The sequence below is a fragment of the Mus musculus genome, chromosome 9 (genome assembly GCF_000001635.26).
Source record: "Mus musculus strain C57BL/6J chromosome 9, GRCm38.p6 C57BL/6J".
Taxonomy (NCBI): Eukaryota; Metazoa; Chordata; class Mammalia; order Rodentia; family Muridae; genus Mus; species Mus musculus.
In genome coordinates this window covers 10,629,990-10,653,138 of record NC_000075.6, presented here as the reverse complement: position 1 = coordinate 10,653,138, position 23,149 = coordinate 10,629,990, and the positions used below count along the sequence as shown (strand labels likewise).

The 23,149-nt window shown below is 38.0% G+C and overlaps 1 protein-coding gene across 12 annotated transcripts in view; it reads left to right on the top strand.

The window, feature by feature from the left end:
- Cntn5 (contactin 5) overlaps window positions 1-23,149 on the top strand; it is a 1,270,553-nt gene that overhangs the window by 251,637 nt on the left and 995,767 nt on the right. For all 12 annotated transcript variants that reach the window (XR_003947896.1, XR_003947895.1, XM_017313363.2 and 9 more), the window contains exon 2: window positions 12,317-12,457. The gene's annotated coding sequence lies outside the window, so the exon portion shown is untranslated. The remainder of the gene's footprint in view (window positions 1-12,316; window positions 12,458-23,149) is intronic.

The following is a 23,149-nucleotide window of genomic DNA, read 5'->3' as shown; positions in this document are numbered from 1 at the left end:
CAAGATTAAAGATGGCATGTCTTATTTTGAAAAATAAAGCAACTGTCTCTTATCTCATATGTACCTGAATATACACATGTGTGAAAGACAGGGAGAGGGGTTAGGGAGAATTTATGCATCCTCTTTTTCAAAAATTATATCTATCTATCTATCTATCTATCTATCTATTCACTTTTTTATTTACTGTGAGGTTATGATCCACTCTAGGTGTGTAAGGATTAGAGGACAACTTGTAGAACTTGGTTCTCATCTTCTGTTAAGTGTGTCTGCTGAGCCATTTTCAACAGAAACCTTAAATTATTGTTTGAGGTTAAGTTCCCTTAGAGTTAGAGATCACAGAACTGAATTCTCTGCAGATTACTCATAGATATCACAGTATTTACTTCATGTATGAGCCACAGGATATATTTTGCATCCGTGTAGTACAGAAGTCTCCAGTGTTTATTTTAATTCAGAAGTCACTGTGTACTTTGTTTGGTGGCACAGGGTTTCACACCAGAACTCTGGAACTGAGGCAGATGGATTTCTTTTTATTCTTTGCCCTCAAAACCAGTATGTTTTAGAACAGGTTCTAGGAAAAACAGGTTCTAGGACAAGGAGAGCTACATAAGAGAGAGACTGTCTCCTAACATAATAAACAAAACAAAAGTCGGTGTCATGCAGCTGTGGTTCAAAACAGTACTACTGTCTGCCTTCTGCAGGTTTTATACCAGGAATAAATGCCACAATTTTTCTTTGTCTGCCCTGCTTCAGGTTACTGTTAAAAAACCAATTAGCATATTTACTATGATATCCTTAGAACATTCGACAAGATTAAATTAGGTTTAAATAAATATTATAGACTGTTCCACTCACAAAGTCTAGAGTATTTCAGAAAAATCTGAATTAATCATGGTTCCCTAAGCAACCAAATGAAAATTGGAAGCATGGAGCTATGATGCCTTCTGTTTAAAAAAGAACATGTAAGATTGTAATGAAGACAGTCACTCTGTTATTAGGTCCCACAAAAGGTCTAGGTAGAATGGGCTCAGAAGAAATCAGAGTAGAACACAGAGAGGAGCTTGAGATAATATCACTCAGCTTGTTTTCTTTCTTTCTTTCTTTCTTTCTTTCTTTCTTTCTTTCTTTCTTTCTTTCTTTCTTTCTCTCTCTCTCTCTCTCTCTCTCTCTCTCTCTCTCTCTCTCTTTCTCTCTCTCTTTCTCTCTTTCTTTCTTTCATTCTGTCTTTGTTTTTGATATTTTCTTTATTTACCTTTCAAATGTTATCCTCTTTCCTGATTTGCCCTCTGAAAAACACCCTCCCCCTACGCTTTACTCCCTCTCCCTGCTCACCAACCCACCCACTCCCACTTCCTGGCCCTGGCATTACCTCACACTGGGGCATAGAGACTTCTTAGGACAAAGGGCCTCTCCCTGCATTGATCTCTGACTAGGCCATCTTCTGCTGCATATGCAGCTGGAGCCATGAGTCCCACCACGTGTGCTCTTTGGTTGGTGGTTTAGTCCCTGGGATCTCTGGAGGTACTGGTTAGTTCATATTGTTGTTCTTCCTATGGAGCTGCAAACCCCCTCGGCTCTTTGGGTCCTTTCTCTAGCTCTTTCATTGGGGAAGCTATGCTCAGTCTAATGCATGGCTGTGAGCATCCACTTCTGAATTTGTCAGGCACTGGCAGAGCCTCTCAGGAGAGAGCTATAGCAGGCTCTTATCACCAAGAACTTGTTGGCATCCACAACAGTGTCTGGTTTGGGTGACTGTATATGAGATGGATCCCCAGGTGAGTCAGTCTCTAGATGGTCATTTCCTCAGTTTCTACTCCACACTTTGTCTCTGTAATTCCTTCCATGGGGGTTTTGTTCAGAGACAGATTCACTGGCTGCTATGAAAACAGCTGTTCAACGGCTTTTGGGTTTTATTTGTTTTCTAACACTGGTATACTTTAAAAAAATAAGGTAACAGATTAGAAATCAAACATGATCCAAATAAACTTTAGCAATCGTAGGAGAAGTCAAGGTCTAGATCAGTATCTAGAACAGATTATCAGGAAATCTGTCCATTTTCAGTTAAATTCTAGATAATTCCACATACATCATCATGTCCATTGTTATCAAGATGTTTTTTATTATTAACTTTACACTTGAATCTGTCATTCTTAAAACATATCTATCTACTAATTTGTTGTAGACCTAGAGATTCATCCCATATACAGTCACCAAACCCAGACACTGTTGTGGATGCCAACAAGTGCTTGGTGTCAGGAGCCTGATATAGCTCCACAGAAAGCTAAAATGTGCCAAGAAGGACATGGTGACTAATTTAGAGTTCTATAAAATGTGTTTGAATTTAGCTTCTCATGGAACACAGGCTGTGATGGGATAACAGAGGTAAGATCCTCTAACTCTCTCACAAAAGGGGTTAATTTGCAAACGGATAACATCCAGTAATATTGTATATTATGGTTATAGAGGACATTTTTAAACCTGTGTCTAGGGCTGGAGAGGGAATTCTGGCTAGCAGCATTTGCTGCTCTTCCAGAGAACTCAAGTTCTATTCTTATCAACAGTGTCCAGGGGATGACAATATCCTGCAACTCCAGGTCTAAGGGATCCTATACCCTCTCCTGGCCTACACAGCACTTGTACTAATGTGCATATACTCCCACAAAGGCACATAATTTAGAAACATCAAAGAAAAAGAAAAATGTTTATAAAAATCAAGGTTTTTTGAAAGATTTCTTCTTTTAATTTTCAATTTTAATTTAATATTCATATACTTGGAAAATCTTGCCATTATTTTATAACTCTTGAGTGTTATACCCTCAGTCTGTTGACTAAATAATGAACTGATCTTAAAAAGAAAACATTCTAGGGAAGTACATACTGGCTTCCAATGAAAACCAACAGGCAATCAAAAAGCTGCTTAGAAGCCTGATAGAGCACGCAGTTCTGAACGCTAATGACTCCGAAAGGTCTGAGACACAAGGGAGATGAAAGACCTTTTGGTCATGTATAGCAGAAGCAAACTTTCAGGTCCAGGTAATGAAAAGATATAGAGAAGGTGAATTATGATAGTTTCAAAGGTATACCTAGCCTCTTAGGGTATAACTAACGGGACAAGTTAGACTGAATAGTAGCCCAATGTGCTGCGTGCATGTGTTATGAAACAGCTCAAACCACCAAAACATATCCAGTTTTCCAAAGCTCCTCTAAAACTGGGTCATGGCTATATAAACAAGAGATTTCTGAAAGAAAGTGATTCTTACAATCCTCCCCGATGAGACATTCCATCTATTTGTTTTAAGTATTAATTTCTGGTGATTTCTTTTTCTTAGTTTTCGATCAGAGGGTTTTATAAAAACATTTTTATCCAACACTTTTGACCAGAATACTCCTCTTGCCCTGGCATCTCCCTCCCTTCCACAATTAGTGCCCATGTTTTGATGATGATTTCTTTTCTGCTTTCATGTCTTATCCACAAAAGTGACCTCATGCAAACATAGACGATCTTGGACCCACAATCTCGAGAATGTGTGCACCCACGCTTCTGAAGGGCACTAGCTTTGCAATGATGCCACACGCTTTCTCTCATTAGTGCATTTATTTCTCTGAAAATGACCCATTTCCTTTTCTCTTCAGTTATTCAAAAATTTCATTTTCTTTATCTAGTCCTCTATCAATGGACACCTACTGGGTTCTATAATTTACCCGTTTTAAGAAGTATCAAGTATCAGTGCACATGTATCTCTGTGATTTGTTAAGTCAGTGACATGTGGCCTTGTAGTCAGGAGTATCACAGATAGGACATGTGGGTGATACATTATTAGTTGTTTGAGGACCCTCCATAGTGACTTCCATAGTAACTAAAGTGAATTACCTTCTCACCATTGGTGTCTGCATCCTTGTCAGGTTATTTATTTTCTTTTTTCTTTCTATTTTGCAAATAGATTTCCTTTCATACATTATATTCTGATTATGGATCCCCTTTCCCAACAAGTCCAAAATCCATCCCTCACCATTCCTACAATTGGACTCCACACCATTCTGTGTCTTGTTAGAAAAAAATTTAGTCTTTCAGAGAAAGATAATAAAATAAAGTAAGATAAGATAAAACAAAGCCAAACAAACTAGAATAGGACAAAGAAATAGGGGAAAAAAGCCAAAGAAAAAGCTGAAGATACATCCACATGTAAAAGCAGAGAAATACACCCTCTTAATGTCTATCATCCTGATGGGCAAGAATGAATGTCACTTCAGTTTAAATTAGCATTGCTCTGATAGCTACAGGGACACTCAACATTGCTATTTCATTCATTCCCTGCCTGTGGACATGTCACAGTATGTCTTTGTAGAGTTATGCCATCTTGCTTTGATAGGTGATGAGCATGTTTGCTGAGGTTAATTTCCTTTCACCAACACACGGATGTGATCGCTCTTATTTTCTAAAAATATTTTTAAATTTTAAAAATGTTAATGTTTTTATATGATATGGCAGTGTATTTGTGATATATACATAGGGATGTAAGTGTCCATGATCTCAGTCTTTTCATTTCCCCCTGGAACTGTATTTATGGATGGTAGTGAGCTGCCCAACATTGGTTCTGGTATCTACCTCAGGTCCTCAGAAAGAGCAGTCAATGATCTTAACTTCTGAATCTTCTCCCCAGCCCTTTATTTTATTTTACTTATCATACTGTGTGAATATGTGTTAATGGGACAAAGGATGATATTTTATTACATTGTACCCAATCAATTTGAAATCTTTAATCTTGTTGTTTTCTTATTACCCCTCCATATATAGAGTGGGAGCTTGACTGTCTGGTCCAGAGGGAAGCATATTCTTCCCTTAGTCAGAGAGCTGCCAGAGTGCAATGAAAAGGGAAAACAGCTGACTGTCATATGCAGTGGGTCAGAAAGAAGTACCTATTTCTACAATGATGTTAAAAATTAACACACAGGAAAAAGAAGAGGAGAAAAGGAAGATATGGGGCCTGGTGTTGATGGGAAGAGAGGCTCACAAGGTGAAGGCACATAATAATGGGATATTTGTTTTCATAGGGGCAGTGCAGGTCCTGTAGGACGGGAAAGGTGTCTTTAAAGAGTCATTCTGCATTGTGCGTAATGGGCAATGGGTTATTTTCCATAGGTCAGCATCTGTAACAAACCCCCAAACATAGGTTACTTTGAGAATTTGAATATTGCATTTTGAGTGGCAAGGTATTAGAAAAAGAAGATATTGCTGTTAAATCCAAAGAGAGTGATGCATCCACTATAAATCAGAGAATAACAAAAGCAACCGATGGGAAGAGAGAATATCAGATCATTATAAGTAAGATCATTAAAAGTAAGAGTTATAGGTTGTGTGAAAAAAATGTGGGGGGAAATGTTTTGAACAGTTATTTATAGATTTTCATCCTTTATTTTGGGGAAAGAGAGGTCTTCAAACACTGATGTTCAAAGATTAACACTTCAGGTTTGTGGATGGGAAGCTACAAAGTGGTTATATTCAAGCATGAGCCTAGTTAATCAGTGAGAGGCATGAATGGCTATTGGGAGACAACGGCCACCTTCTTGTTTGAGAAAATCGATAGGTTGAACTCAGTGCTTGTTGGAGACAAAAAGGAAAGCCAGATTTGTCTCCTAATTCTGAGTCAGAAAGCCATAATTAGTAACTATTGAACAAAACAGCCAAAAATATAAAAGGATAAGTACAGCAAGATGAAAGTTTGGTGTTTTGTTTTGTATGGTTTTGTTTTGCATGGTGTAGGTAGACAAAAAAGACATAGAAAATAAATAATATTGAAAAAGTAAGAGTTATAGGTTTTGTGAAAAAAAAAATGCTTGTGAGATATGGGAGACTTCCCTGTAAGTGGGTTGGTTAGATGGAGAGATGGAATCTGCTCCCTAGAAGACTCCTTGTGACAGGAGGCTACAGATGGCACTACTGGTGTTAAATTCTTCATTGTGAAGTGCAAGTGTTGTGTGGGAGCAGTGGGGTCTGCTGATGGTGGAAGATCGCAGCAAAGCAATACATGAAAATGCCACAAGGCGTAGGGCATGGGCCGCGGAGGCACACCCCTTTAACCCTAGCACTATGGAGGAAGTGGCAGTGCTCCAAACTTCTTCATACAAATATATATACAGATATATAGTGTGTGTGTTTATGTGTGTGTGTGTGTGTGTGTGTGTGTGTGTGTGTGTGTGTGTGTGTGTGTTTTCAAAATAGAAGTACTGTATGTAATAGCTCTGGCTGTCCTGGAACTCACTCTGTAGACCAGGCTGGCCTCAATCTCACAGAGATCCACTTGCCTCTCCCTCCCAAGTGCTCAGATTAAAGTCATACATCTCCACTGCCCAGCCTCGGTGGTACTTTCATATGTTGTTTTTAGTTTCCCTGCTTGGCTGCTGTCTCCCACTATCACCTCTCCCCGCCCCCACAACACACACACTTGCACCCTTCTTCTCCATAGTCTTTTTCACTTACATGTCACAGGCCTTCTAAGACCACCCCCATCCCTTCTCCTTTTCACCTTCCCATGTTTTTTCTAGTTTTCTGACTGATTTATACCATTATAGCAGCTGTATTTCTTTTTATTATAAGGCTGCTTACAATGTTAACAAGTTTTGCTAATACAATGAAGACTGTAAAAGAAGTGTCTTGGGTATCTTAGAGAAAGGTAAGTGTGTGTGTGAACTTAAATAATGCACTTGATTAAGTGAACCCCCAATATCTGTTATTTTAACTATGTTTTAAGGCAATTTTCGAAGAAGTATTACATCCTGATGGCAGCGGATCATCTGCGAAAATGAATCTACATGTTTTGCCTCCAGGCGACTGACATCTTTCTTTAGACATTAACAAATTGATTAGCAAATCAGCTTCTGAGCTGAAGCTGATGACCACTGCAGATCATAAATCCATTGATGCTACCAGGCATTTTGCCAATATTCAAATCTCTGGCGTCCCATCCCGAAGAAAGGCACCATCTACATGCCTCTTAGCTCTCATGGCTAGGACATAAATCGTACCATGGTCCTGGGAAGGGAAGGGAGAGTAAAATTGTCTTAACATTTTTTTCTAAACTGATCTTGTATTTTTTAAGGATTAGAAGAGTTTCACAAATACATTATTTCTGAAATATTTGAAGCTTTTTATATAGCTCATAGAGCTACAAAAATAAATACTTTTGTTCATCTGCATTTGAAAAAATTGAAATATATTCTGGTTCTTGAGGAGAGATAATTCTTTGGGAGAGGATTAAAACATTAATTTTAATTCAAGCCATTTCCACCCACAGTTTCCATCCTTATGAATTACAGAAAGCTAAATCATAACAGCCAAATCAGCCCAATTAGTCTTCACTTTTAAAAATTACTCTTTAGACCAATCAAGGAACAGGCTTCTATTTCATGATGCGAAGCAAATCCCTCCATTCAGTAGCAATTGGAGAGAGTGGTGATAACAGAAGCTCAGCTCCCAGAAGCCTGGAGCCAAATGACTCTTTGCCCTGGCATGCTGTCAGGCCTCTGGCCCTCTTTCTATGGGCGTTACCTCATTATCAGTTCCTGCCTGACTTTTGTGCCTTGACACCAGAAGTGCTAAAAGCTGTGTGCCTGTGGTGGGTAGGCAAGGAAACACCTTTTCCAGTCCTGAAACCCCTCCCAGACTCTAGCACTCTGCAGAGAACTAAGTCTGTTAAGCCCATTGCAACCTGCAGCTTCTCTTGAGGAAGAGACTTGTTTGTCATGTCTGAAAAGCAGTTTTGTTCTGTGATATTGGATTTATGGAGATAAAAGAGACTCCTCTTTTTTTAGAATGTACATGTGGTAAAAGGGTGACACGTGGCAGTAACGGGGATGGTTAGGGAGTTCATGGTATTGTGAATAAAATGTTTCAACAACCAATTCATTCTTGGCTTGACTGTCTGCTGCAGACAGCCCTATGACCCTCACTACTAAGGATGCCAAGGATTATAGGAGAAAAAAATCTACTTACCGTGAACTTGAATAGAATTCTTGACTAATAGTGACAGACCTACCATTGTGACTTAAAGTGGCTGTCACAAATGGCAGAGCCAGGGGCCACCGCGTAATGAAATGGGCCAGAAAGAAGGGCACACTTGTGACAAGGAAGTCCAGGTAACAAAGGACCTGAGAGACTTTAGAAAAGTTTATTTTTAGGACTGTGCTGGTCTGATTCAGGGTTATCCTTGTATCAGTATGTTTCTAACATGAGAAAATGCTCTATTAGCCAGGGTCTGGTAAAGAGAAGGTCGATACAGGTGAGCCATCATGCAGTTTTGGTGGGGAGTTTCTTGTTGGTGGGTTTTTTTTGTTTTTATTTTTTGTTTTTGGTTTTAGGGTTTTTTTGGTTTTTTTTTTTTTGTTTTTTTTTTGTTTTTTTTTTTTTTTGTAAGCATGAAACTTTTTATCCTATGCTGTTAGTGTTGTTATGATTCATATCTTAGAAATAAGATTTTGTTGTTGTTGTTTATTTGTTCTTTGAATCAGCCTCTTACTAAATAGCCCTTGATGGCATAGAATTCTCTATGTAGACCATGCTGGATTCAAACATTGGTCAGTGTTCCTGGTTCTGCCTTCAGAGCGCTGGGATTTGAGGTACGCACCACTACACCAATCAGCCTGTCAGTAACAGTCATTAGTTAAGTGTAATTCATCTCTGTAATTGAAGAATTCTTATGTAATAAGCTGTGATAATTGACCTACTATGAGAAGGTTTATGTGTGTGAATGATTTTAGCACTACTGACAATGGACTTTCTATAAGAACGGGAAATATTCTGTGACAATGGACTTACTATAAGAATATTTGTGTGTGAATAAGTCACCACTGCCATGAAGCAGATGTAAAGTCCTTGCAAAAATCCTACTTTCATGACATCTTACCTCTATATATCATTTATAAAAGTAGCATAATTTTTTATTTCAATAGCTGGCAAGATAGTGAACGTGAAAAGGTACAGCCACTAAGACAGTCAACCATAATCTGGTCCTCTGAACCCACATGGTTGGCAGAGAGGACTACTGCAAGCTGTCCACCGGCTTCAACATATACATCTTAGAATGTGTGGGGGGGGACCACATTAAAGTTTTAAAAAGTATATAATTATAATAATTCCAAGTATAACAAGATTTGTTTCTAGTGATATCAAGCATTCTAGCACAAAGCTGAAAGAGCCTTAAACAGTTTCAAACCCATAGCTGAGAGATAACTCAGATAAGTGTCTTATTAGTATAAATGGAAGGAAATGGGACATAAAAAGAAAGAAATCTACAAGCTTTGTCAGAATGTCACGGGCTTTAGTTTCTGTTCTGTTGACTCGTTGAAGACTAGAGTTGAAGGAATTATGGGATCTCAGACAGTTTGTGAGTGATCAGAGTCTCACAAGCCAACTTGCTAGTCTGGGTTCCTTCTTGAGCCACTCTGTGAAAATGAGCTACCAGAGAATTTGTCTATAGCCTTTATGTTACATTTCATATTGAAATGGAAATCTCAGCCGAAAGATATATCAGTGTGTCAAGGATGATGACATCACATCCTAGGAACCTCTAAAGTTATTGAAAATTTTTATTTTATTTTCATAATTAACTCTCTGTCCGGTAAATTAGCAGGCAGACACAACCCCCAAGATGTCCTCAGGGAGGCTGCAGATTTTTCTGTCTCATTGCTAATGAACCATTTTCACCTGACTTCTGCTCCCATCATTCCCCACTGAAGAACCAGCTGTCAGCTTCCACAGTTGAGCAGCTTTGGTACCAGACAGGTGGCAGGAAGCGGGGGAAGAAAATCATGTGAGTGGAAGGTAGTTAATCTGGAATCAGGATGGCCCACCTGGTATCATTAAAAACTGCGCATTATAAATGGTTAACAAAAGATAATCAACACTTTTGGTTTTAAATACCCTTGCAAAGATAGATGAGGACATTTGACATCAGTTAGATAGCTGAACAGTCCCAGCCTCTGTGGAAGACCAAAGGTGGTCAGTTCTAAATGGTGAAATGTTTTCACTGTTTCTATAGAGGAAGGAAGTGGACTGAGCGATTCCAGACTATAAGAATCTCCATGCCTCAACTCTCCAGGTGTAGTTATCTCTCTAAAAATCAAAATTCCTTATCTACTGAGTCATACTGGGTTTATACTTACCTCCCCTAATATAGCCGAACGTGCTTTATAAGCTATGATAACTTATGTCTATAAACTAGTGGTATAATTAGCACCAATTTCAATAATTATTTTTAATTTTTCTAAACACATCAGATACTTGGTTCACCTCTCTGTATACAGCTATGATCATCCATACATTTGGGTTTTTTTTTTCTTTGTTTTTGTTTTATTTTATTTTTATTTTTTCTGTTTAGACTTTGCTCTCGTAGATTGTAATCTTCGGTGACTCAATAGTCACCTAAAATGAATCCTTGGATGTCATAGCACCTGTTGTATAGCAGCACCACTGTTACAAAACTCATCTCACAGTGTTAGAACTGGCTGGGTGCCCATCCTGCTTTCTCACTGAGCCACAAAGTTCTTATGCTCAGTGTCTTAGTTAGAGTTTTACTGCTGTGAACACACACCATGGCCAAAGCAATTGGGCTGGATTACAGGTCAGAGGTTCAGTCCATTATTAACAAGGTGGGAGCAGGGCAGCATTTAGGCCGGCATGGCACTGGAGGAGCTGAGAGTTCTACATCTTCATCTGAAGGCTGCTAGTGGAAGACTCACTTCCAGACAGCTATGGGGAGGGTCTTAAAGCCCAAACCCACAGGCATACACCTACTCTAACAAGGCCACACCTCCAAATAGTGCCACTCCCTGAGCCAAGCATATTCAAACCACCACCCTCAGCATCCTTGCCTTCTTTAGTCTTAAATTTTCAATAGAGAGCATAAGACATAAGATGCAATGGAGAATGAAGAAAAGATATATTAAAGTGAATTTGATTTATGAGTGCATACAAATATAAGTTCTGCTAATAAGTAAATTCATGAGTACATATATATAAAAGTGCATGCTGATAAGTATCAGTACCCACTCTCCTCTTTTCTGATTTGCAGTCTACACTGTCATTGTGGATGCAGTAGGGCTGAATCAATGGCAATATGTGAAACTGCTCATTTAGACCACAGCAGGGCTGGGAATAGAGAGAAAACAGATTTAAGATTACAGAGGGCCAAGCAATATGACTTAGAAACTAATAGAACACAGGGGAAGAATGAGAAGTCTGGAAGGGCTGAAGCTCCTTAGCTTAGACTACTGGGAAAATGGCTGCTCTTATGGGGAGGAGATGAAAAAGGAAGAGGAGTTGATGGCTGTGATGATTGTTTTCCAGAACAGCCAGGAACAATGTATCGAAAGAGAAATGAGTGAATTCCATGCATTTAAATGAAGGCAGTCATTGTCTTTTGTAGAACATAGTTTTATGTAAACGAACTTTTGGACAGTGGAAGGAGTGTACAGCTATAGGGATATATGGTGATTAATGTTGAGTCACCTTGACAGGCTCTCAGACCTTGCTTTCATCATTATGAGGATGACAATGAAAATGTCTCTGGATAAGTTTTATATACTAATCAGTTGAGGGCAAAAAGCAGACCTCTTTAAGATAGGTGAGCTATAGCTGATCACTTGAAAGCAGAATGTCTAACTATAACACAGAAGCTAACCCTCCTGACTTAAATCAACAATGGGAATGTAAACCTTGACTATGTCACTGAGCTACTGATATTTGGGTTCAAGCTACCGCATCAGTTCCTCATAGCTGTTTTTACAGATCTTGGCACACTTTGAGTCTACCAAAAGCATGTTATATAAACAAAAAATAATTTCATTAAATGGTGAATTTTATGAAAGAATGAACTTCACTTAAATTGTTCAAAATAGATACAACCTCAAAAATGCAAATTCATTGCAGGTCACCAGAGAACCAATGACTTAATGACTCAAATAGTTTAAAATGTCAAATATTTACTAAGTTTTTAAATCTATTAAATAAAATACAAAATAAAAACTTTACAAATTCTAAGTATATCATAAAATATAATGTATCTCTTAAAAAACTGAGGAATTGTGAAAATATGCACATAAAGAGATATGATCTCTTCACTGTTGTAATCATGTAAAAAATTCAGCTAGATAAATACATCACATTAAAAACAGTATCATCATTTGTGTACATGATATTGAGATTCAAAGTATAAGTAAATAGAGCCATGGCACATAATATTTAATAAAAATATGGACTTAGATTAAATGAAAACATTTCAGAGGATTATTTTTATTCATATTTATAATACTTTCTTCACAGGTATTTTTGGAAGACTGCTATTTAATGCTATTCAAGCCCTGCTAAGCATCCTTTCTGCATGACGACCACCACAAAAGGATTACTTTAGAGAAACTGCTGCCATTTTGAAGAGTGTGATTTGGAGCCTGATTCAGAAAATAGGTACAACTGTTATCTTCTCTTTAATAAATTTCATTGCAAAAATAGGTGTTGGCTGCAACCCAGAACAGGAAAGCTGTGTGGGTCCTCTCTGCAGCTTCGTGTTCATGAAGCTGCCTGCATATGCTAAAGATTGATGTGCCCAACTTGAGTGGGTATTTTGTGTTTGAATAATAAAAAAAAAAAAAAACCTCATTTTTCTGGATATAAATAAGCACTAGAATATTGCAGAAATTTTGTAGTAAAATATATCACACAATTATTCTATTTTGATTATTAGTTTGATGTGAAAGGTAGACAAGGGTAACCCTGAGCCTTGCTATCTTCCCAGTCAGTGTCTCACTGACTGGCAGGAGGACTTGGCACTTGTTGGTGTGTTTCAGTTTGGAGACAGTGATTAAGTTATGACAGCAGGAGGTCTCAGGCAGAGAGGGGTGTTCTTGTCCACCATGGCCAGCCAGGCATCTCCTGCACAAAGACAAGGTATGCTGTTTGTCAAGAGTGTTGCATTATTTGTATGGCACTCATCAATGCATGTCACTAAACATTAAATTATACTTACTTATTCTGAAATTATTTATTGTGTGAATTAGTAATGAACCTTAAAATGGGAATTCTACAATGTTTAAAATACATGAATAAATGCATGTCTAATACCATAAGTAACTAGGTATCAACAGACTATTTCAAATCAAAGTAATTACTGGGCATGCCTAGGAAAATCTAGGTAAGTAAATAGGAGATACAGAGAAGAAAGGACAGAGAATGTGGCAGAAGGTTTGAGGAGAAAGGGCAGGAAATGGCAGAAGGTTTTCTCAAGACTCTTCAAATCATGAGAGAGCGACACAACTGTCCCAGAAATTAGCGCATCATTCTGTTGTAACATTAAAAAAACTTTAAGACAAATTTAGTCATCATAAATTGGCCTGCTGTAAGAATAACCTCAGATTAAGTTATAGATACAAAATAAAGTTAAATAAGTTCAATTTAAGCATAGGAACATTTTAGTAAATGAAACCCCATATTATATTTCTACTTTTGAGATATCTATGAACATTAAATTGTATCTAGTCTCCTTAGTTCAGCATGGCAAGGAGAGAAATAAATGACTTATGGTGCTTAAGGAGTTCAGAAAAAGCGAGAGAACACCACACAGCTGCTGTGGGGTGGGAGAGACTCCAATGCTCACTTACACAGGGGTGAAAATGAAGTTTAGGTTTATGCTAGAAATATTAACAACAGAAGTAAGATGCTGCGAGTGTCTTGGGCAACTGTGACCTTGTACATTGTCTTAGGTGCCAACCAAAGTGTATTCAGTTTGTGGATCAGCAGAACTCGTCTTAGAAGATGCTTTCTCTGACCTCTTATTACACTGAGGTTTGAGAGTGAGGACATGGGGCTCCAGTCACTCACTGAACAGGGAAGCTGTCAGTGTCATATCACTGCTCTTCATGTCACTCATGTTACTTTCCTGAGCCACTAATTGAAAAGCACATCAGTAGAATTGACATGCTCTAGGCAGATGAGTTGGGCTAAACATTCCAAAGAGGCATAAGTGAATTAGAATTGATGAGTCTTAAGAGATTGGGTGACAGTGTCACATTAAGTAAAGTCCTCTGCAGTCACAGACTTGTGTGCTATCTGTCTCTGAAACCACTAAAAACATTCAGGGGACTCATTGTTAGTGCATCTTGACATGACCAACAAACCATTATAAGAGGCAACCCATATTAAAAGGGGTCCTGAGTTCAGTCTCTGAGAATAAAATACTTCCCTTGGTAACTTACACAACTCCCTCTAGTAGTCATTGGCCCAGGACCAACAGGGAGAGTTCCTTCCATTAGACAGGGGCCCCTGGGACTCTGGGGTTATAGATTTTCAGAACTGGCAGGATTCCTCATTACCTAGTGACAGAAAGCTGGACGTTACTACATGCAGCTGGAGGTATAGTGGCTGAGGATGGGAAAGTGCAGTGTGCCCTGAATCTCCAGTTAATGAATTTAGATTCATTAGTAATGCTTTGGAAAATTTTTGGTGGAAATAACTTGCATGTGTTTGTTAATTGTGTGTGCTGTGTACATGTGGACATGTACACAGTGTATAATTCATAATACATAATTTTAAATTAGAAAGAGCATACATAGAAACAGTGAACATCTGGACATATCAGCAATTTTGTGAACCATAGTAACTCCACTTGGGTGCCTCAAGAGCAACTAGGAACTGTGACTCCTGATTGTAAAGGAAGGAGGAGGGGTCTCTTACACATAAGTTAAGCATCGTTAAGGTCACAATTTCTTTGAAGGGGTATGTTATATTGGTCCATATTTTTTTACTTTGTGAAATGTAGTTATTTGTTTTTAGCTATAGTTGGAGTTGGTTTTGTAAAAATTTCATGTGAAATTGTCTATCTAGATGAACTCAAAAAGAATTCTTCCTTAAGTTTCTCGTCAGTTGATCTGATATATTATACCATGAGAGGTGTATTCAGTGAAGCTGGCTGTAGTGTGACTATAAGCCTGTTCACTGACGCTATCTTGGGAAATAAATGTGTCTCAGTTGGACTTCTTAATGATGAGAAAATAAGTGAGAGTTATCTATAGGGAGAAGAAGGAAGAAGTAAATTGGGGGGTGAAGAAGTTACAGAGTACCTATCCTTTATGGAACAAAATCTTTAGAAGCAAGATGGAACACAGCCATAGGTTGTCTACATATGATCACTACAGTTACTATAAGGCTATGCCAACCTGTCTTGCATGATGTGACATATGCTCAGTAAATAGAAGCTCTACTTAAATGCTATGAAAATAATGTGCAAGAACCATCGAAACAGAAAACAAGGGCCAGCAAGGTGCTTGCTGCAAAGTTGCTTGAATTGTGTTGTTGAAAGGAAATAAATTATTCCCATAAGTTGTCTACCAGCCATGCAAGCATAAACACACACACACACACACACACACACACACACACACACACACACAGTACACACTTTAGTTTTTCTTTTTAATCACAAATATTTACATTTCATTGTGTAAAACCTTTCTATATCTTTTAGTGATCAGGTGCCAGGAGCCTCCGGTACTGGGGCAAGGTAGGGGTGGAATAACAAGAGTAGGACTCTGGTGATGGCTTTAAAGTCTGAGTGTGTAGGGCTTTCTTGTTCTCTAATTATACTGAAATGCTGATGATAACTTCTAGAAAGTCCTAAAAACTTTCTTGCTCTTTGTGAGGGTAAAAGACTGCTGGCTTAGAAGATTAACACCTGTAGCCTAACAGTGGAGGATTAAGCAATGCAGCCTTTGTTCTATCTCAGCAGAACTGCTGGGCTCTAAGTTTCAGCCTGCTAGTCTCAGGAAGTCACAGGAAGAGAAGACATTTAGAGAAGTGATATAGAGTTTATTACTAAGTTTTAAAACATTTCCTACAAAAGCGATCTAAGGGGAAAAGCAAAATGATCCTGATTAAAGGGAAACATTCTATGAGTGGCAAAGGGGAAATATTCTTGTCTAAGTGGGGAAAGACAAAAAAGTCTCCTCTATCTATCTTGCTCATCTCTTTGTCCTCAGTACTTATACATCTTTCAGAATACATGATCACATGTTACAAAGTTCATCACAATTTCACACAAAAAATCAAATCATAAATTGAAATAGAAGTTTACAACAGTTAATGTTTACATGCATAGCCCTTAGGTGTAATTATCTAGCTAAACATCTATCACCTGTCTCCACAGATTCACTGTAGGTTTAAAACCATAAGTTATTAGTGAAGTTTTGTATAGGTAAACCCAGTAGATATTATATCTTCTGTCCTAACACCTATAATAAATCATTAGTTCCCTTTTAATGACTTTTGGTTAATTGATTTACAACCTCTTGGAATGTGCTCTGAGTAGGAGAAAGTCTGGTTACCATCTAAGAGCAATTAACTGTGACACTTTGGAGACTGACAGAGTTCTCATTGCAGCTTTGATTATCAGAAAAGGACTTAATAGCAGTCCCATTAATACAAAGGCTTAATAATAACATATAATTTTAAGGAATTCTTTTTTTTTTCCATTTTTTATTAGGTATTTAACTCATTTACATTTCCAATGCTATACCAAAAGTCCCCCATATCCACCCACCCCCACTCCCCTGCCCACCCACTCCCCCTTTTTGGCCCTGGTATTCCCCTGTACTGGGGCATATAAAGTTTGCAAGTCCAATGGGCCTCTCTTTCCAGTGATGGCCGACTAGGCCATCTTTTGATATATATGCAGCTAGAGTCAAGAGCTCCGGGGTACTGGTTAGCTCATAATGTTGTTCCACCTATAGGGTTGCAGATCCCTTTAGCTCCTTGGCTACTTTCTCTAGCTCCTCCATTGGGAGCCCTATGATCCATCCATTAGCTGACTGTGAGCATCCACTTCTGTGTTTGCTGGGCCCCGGCATAGTCTCACAAGAGACAGCTACATCTGCGTCCTTTCAATAAAATCTTGCTAGTGTATGCAATGGTGTCAGCGTTTGGATGCTGATTATGGGGTGGATCCCTGGCTATGGCAGTCTCTACATGGTCCATCCTTTCATCTCAGCTCCAAACTCCGTCTCTGTAACTCCTTCCATGGGTGTTTTGTTCCCAAATCTAAGGAGGGGCATAGTGTCCACACTTCAGTCTTCATTCTCCTTGAGTTTCATGTGTTTAGCAAATTATATCTTATATCTTGGGTATCCTAGGTTTGGGGCTAATATCCACTTATCAGTGAATACATATTGTGTGAGTTTCTTTGTGAATGTGTTACCTCACTCAGGATGATGCCCTCCAGGTCCATCCATTTGGCTAGGAATTTCATAAATTCATTCTTTTTAATAGCTGAGTAGTACTCCATTGTGTAGATGTACCACATTTTCTGTATATTTTAAGGAATTCTTAAAGGATCATCATTAATACTTAAATCATCTATTTGTCTATATAGCAACATTACAAGATTACAAGTCTTGTACATCTTTGTGGATCTTCAGAGATCTGCCAAAGGGGTATGCTCCTACTTAGTCACTGTTATATGTTTAATAATAAAAGGAAAAGCATATTAATAGCAGAAATCTTTCCTAAAATGAGCCCCTCACAGCCTTGCTTAATGAGGGCTCCCCTGTTGCAGATTATATAATAATATGAGGCAGGCCACTTCAGTATGATCACCTGCCAGTTATTAGCTTCTCCCATTATGGTTCCTGACAATCAGGAAAAACATCTTTGAAGGGCAAAATTCAAAATGAATGTTCTGGAACAAAATTGCTTTGAGTTTCTGTCTAATCTTGTGTACATATGACTAATGGAAGAATCCAGACTGGCCAGAAACATGAAATTTTGCAGGCAATTTCACAATATGTCTGGGGCTTTATTTTTGTTAGTAGATGAGTTTACAATGGTATTAAACTCTGTTTTAGGACTGAGGGTAGATTCTAGAAAGGAAAAAAATGTGTAATAAGCGTAGCCTATTTCTTTATTTTTTTATTAGCTATTTTCTTCATTTACATTTCAAATGCTATCCTGAAAGTCCCCTATACACTCCCCCTGCCCTGCTCCCCAGACCAACCATTCCTGGCCCTGGCATTCCCATGTACCGGGACATATAATCTTTGCAAGATCAAAGGCCTTTCCTCCCAATGATGGCCGACTAGGCCATCTTCTGCTACATATACAGCTAAAGACAGGAGCTCTGGGAATACTGGTTAGTTCATATTGTTGTTCGTCCTATAGGTTTGCAGACCTCTTCTGCTCCTTGGGTACTTTCTCTAGCTACTCCATTGGGGGCCCTGTGTTCCATCTAATAGATGACTGTGAGCATCCACTTCTGTATTTGCCAGACATAGCCTCACAGGAGACAGCTATATCCTGATCCTGTCACCCAATCTTGCTGGCATATGTAATAGTGTCTGGGTTTGCTGGCTGTTTATGGGATGGATCTCTGGGTGGGGCAGTCTCTGGATGGTCCTTCCTTCCATCTCAGTTCTGAACTTTGTCTCTGTAACTCCTTCCATGGGTGTTTTGTTGCACATTCTAGGAAGAAATGAAGTATCCACACTTTGGTCTTCCTTCTTCTTGAGTTTCATGTGTTTTGCAAATTGTATCTTGGGTATTCTAAGTTTCTGGGCTAACATCCACTTATAAGTAAGTGCATATCATATGTGTTCTTTTCTTATTGGGTTACCTCACACAGGATGATATTCTCCAGATCCATCCTATTGCCTAAGAATTTCATAAATTCATTGTTTTTAATAGCTGAGTAGTACTCCATTGTGTAAATGTATCACATTTTCTGTATCCATTCCTCTGTTGAGGGACATCTGGGTTCTTTCCAGCTTCTGGCTAATATAAATAAGGCTGCTATGGACATAGTGGAGCATGTGTCCCCCTTACAAATTGGAACATCTTCTAGGTATATACCCAGAAGAAGTATTGCTGGATTTTCCAGTAGTATTATGTCTAATTTTCTGAGGAACCGCCAGGCTGATTTCCAGAGTGGTTGTACCAGCTTGCAATTCCACCAACAATGGAGGAGTGTTCCTCTTTCTCCACATCCTCGCCATCATCTGCTGTCACCTGAATTTTTTATTTTAGCCATTCTGACTGGTGTGAGGTGGAATCTCAGGGTTGTTTTGATTTGTGTTTCCCTGATGATTGAGGATGTTGAACATTTTTTTCAGGTGCTTCTCAGCTATTCGGTATTAGTCAGGTGCTTCTGTATTCCTCAGTTGACAATTCTTTGTTTAGCTCTGTACTCCATTTTTAATGGGGTTATATGACTTTCTGGAGTCCAGCTTCTTGAGTTCTTTGTATATATTGGATATTAGTCCCCTATCTGATTTAGGATTGGTAAGGATCCTTTCCCATTCTGTTGGTGGCCTCTTTGTCTTATTGACAGTGTCTTTTGCCTTACAGAAGTTTTGCAATTTTATGAGGTCCCATGTGTTGATTCTTCATCTTACATCAAAAGCCATTGCTGTTCTGTTCAGGGATTTTTTTTCCCATGGGCCCATATCTTCAAGGCTTTTTCCAACTTTCTCCTCTATAAGTTTTAGTGTCTCTGGTTTTATGTGCAGTTCCTTAATCCACTTAGACTTGAGCTTTGTACAAGGAGATAAGAATGGATCAATTCGAATTATTCCAAAAGATAACCACCAGTTGTGCCAGCACCATTTGTTGAAAATGATGTCTTTTTTTCCACTGGATGGCTTTAGCTCCTTTGTGAAAGGTCAGGTGACCATAGGTGTGTGGGTTCATTTCTGGGTCTTCAATTCTATTCTATTGATCCACCTGTCTGTCACTGTACCAATACCATGCAGATTTTATCACACTTACTCTGTAGTACAGCTTGAGTTCAGGTATGGTGTTTCCACCAGAGGTTCTTTTATTGTTGAGAAGAGTTTTTGCTATCCTAGGTTTTTTGTTATTCCAGATGATTTGGCAATATCCCTTTCTAACTCGGTGAAGAATTGAGTTCTAATTTTGATGGGGGTTGCATTGAATCTGTAGATTGCTTTAGGCAAGATAGCCATTTTACTATATTTATCCTGCCAATCCATGATCATGGGAGATCTTTCCATTTTCTGAGATCTTCTTCGATTTCTTTCTTCAGAAACTTGAAGTTCCTATCGTACAGATCTTTCACTTCCTTATTTAGAGTCACATTCCAGTATTTTATATAATTTGTGACTATTGTGAAAGATGTTTTTTCCCTAATTTCTTTCTCAGCCTGGAGAAAGGCCACTGATTTGTTTGAGTTAATTTTATATCCAGCTACTTCACTGAAGCTATTTATCAGGTTTAGGAGTTCTATGGTGGAATTTTTAGGGTCACTTATATATACTATCATATTATGTGCAAATAGTGATTTTTTTTTTTGACATCTTCCTTTCCAAATTGTAGTCCCTTGATCTCCTTTTGTTGTCTAATTGCTCTGGCTAGGACTTCAAGTAAAATATTGAATAGTTAGGGGGAAGGTAGACAGCCTTGTGTAGTCCCTGATTTTAATGTGATTGCTTCAAGTTTCTCGCCATTTAATTTGATGTTGGCTACTGGTTTGCTGTATATTGTCTTTATTATGTTTAGGTATGGGCCTTGAATTCCTGATCTTTCCAAGACTTTTATCATGAATGGGTGTTGGATTTTGTCAAATGCTTTCTCAGCATCTAACGAGATGATCATGTGGTTTTGGTCTTTGAGTTTGTTTATATAATGGAATTATGTTGATGGATTTCCTTATATCAAACCATCCTTTCATCCCTTGGTTGAAGCCTACTTGATCATGATGGGTGATCATTTTGATGTTCCTTGGATTTGGTTTGTGAGAATATTATTGAGTATTTTTGCACGGATATTCATAAGAGAAGTGGTGTGAAGTTCTCTTGCTTTGTTGAGTTTTTATGTGGTTTAGGTATCAGAGTAATTGTGGCTTCACACAATTAATTGGGTAGAGTACCATTTGTATCTATTTTGTAGAATATTTGAGGAGAATTGGAATTAGGTCTTCTTTGAAGGTCTGATAGAACTCTGCACCAAACCCATCTGGTCCTGGGTGTTTTTTGATTGGGAGACTATTGATGGCTTCTATTTCTTTAGGGGAAATGGGACTGTTTAGACTGTTAATCTGATCCTGATTTAACTTTTGTACCTGGTATCTGTCTAGGAAATTGTCCATTTCATCCAGGTTTTCCAGTTTTGTTGATTATAGCTTTTTGTAGTAGGATCTGATGATGTTTTGGATTTCCTCAGGTTCTGTTGTTATATCTCCCTTTTCATTTCTTATTTTCTTAATTAGGATAATGTCTCTGTACCCTCTAGTTAGTCTGGCTAATAGTTTATTTATCTTGTTGATTTTCTCAAAGAACAAGCTCCTGGTTTGGTTGATTATTTATATAGTTCTTTTTGTTTCTACTTGGTGGATTTCAGCCCTAAGTTTGATTGTTTCCTGCTGTCTACTCCTCCTGGGTGAATTTGCTTCCTTTTGTTCTAGAGTTTTTAGGTGTGCTGTCAAGCTGCTAGTGTATGCTCTCTCTAGTTTCTTTTTGGAGGCACTCAGTTTTCCTCTTAGGACTGCTTTCACTGTGTCCCATAAATTTGGGTATGTTGTGACTTCATTTTCATTAAACTCTAAAAAGTCTTTAATCTCTTTTTTATTTGTTCCTTGACTAATTTATCATTGAGTAGAGTGTTCTTCAGCTTCCACATGAATGTTGGATTTCTATTATTTATGCTGTTATTGAAGATCAGACATAGTCCATGGTAATCTGATAGGATGCTTGGGGTAATTTCAATACTTTTGTATCTTTTGAGGCTTGTTTTGTGACCAATTATAATGTCAATTCTGGAGAAGGTAGCATGAGGTTCTGAGAAGAAGGTATAGCCTTTTGTTTTAGGATAAAAGTTTCTATAGATATCTATTAAATCAATTTGTTTCATAGCTCCTGTTAGTTTCAATGTGTCTTTGTTTAGTTTCTGTTTCTATGATCTGTCCATTGGTGAGAGTGGGGTGTTGATATTTCTCACTATTATCGTGTGAGATGCAATGTGTGCTTTGAGCTTTACTAAAGTTTCCTTAATGAATGTAGTTGCCCTTGCATTTGCAGCATAGATATTCAGAATTTGAGAGTTCATCGTGGAAGATTTTACCTTTGATGAGTATGAAGTGCCCCTCCTTGTCTTTTTTGATAACTTTGGGGTGGAAGTCGATTTTATTCAATATTAGAATGGCTACTCCAGCTTGTTTCTTCAGATCATTTGTTTGGAAAATTGTTTTTCACCCTTTTACTCTGAGGTAGTGTCTGTATTTTTCCCTGAGGTGGGTTTCCTGTATGCAGCAAAATGATGGATCCTGTTTTAGGAACCAGTCTGTTAGTCTATGATTTTTTATTGGGGAATTAAGTTCATTGATATTAAGTGATAATAAGGAAAAGTAATTATTGATTACATTTATTTTTGTTGTTAGAGTTTAGATTCTGTTCATGTTGCTATCTTCCGTTAAGTTTGTTGAAGTATTACTTTCTTGCTTTTTCTAGGGCATAATTTCCCTCCTCATGTTGGAGTTTTCCCTTTATTATCCTTTGAAGAGCTGGATTAATGGAAAGTTATTGTGTGAATTTGGTTTTGTCATGGAATGCTTTGGTTTCTCCATCTATGGTAATTGAGAGTTTTGCTGGTATAGTAGCCTGGGCTGGCATTTGTGTTTTCTTAGGGTCTATATAACATCTGTCCATAATCATCTGGCTTTCATTCTGTCTGGTGAGAATTCTGGTCTAATCCTAATAGGACTGCCTTTATATGTTACTTGACCTTTTTCCTTACTGCTTTTAATATTCTATCTTTATTTAATATCTAAAATTTTTTATTTTTTTATTTTTATTTTTTATTTATTTTTTATCTAATATCATTTCTGGTCCAGTCTATTTGGAGTTCTGTAGCCTTCTTGTATGTTCATGGGCATCTCTTTTTCTAGGTTAGGGAAGTTTTCTTCTATAATTTTGTTGAAGATATTTACTGGCCCTTTAAGTTGTAAATCTTCATTCTCATCTATACCTATTATCCTTAGGTTTAGTCTTCTCATTGTGTCCTGGATATCCTGGATCTTTTAAGTTAGGATCTTTCTGCATTTTGCATTTTCTTTGATTGTTGTGTTCATGTTCCCTATGGAATCTTCTGCACCTGAGATTCTCTCTT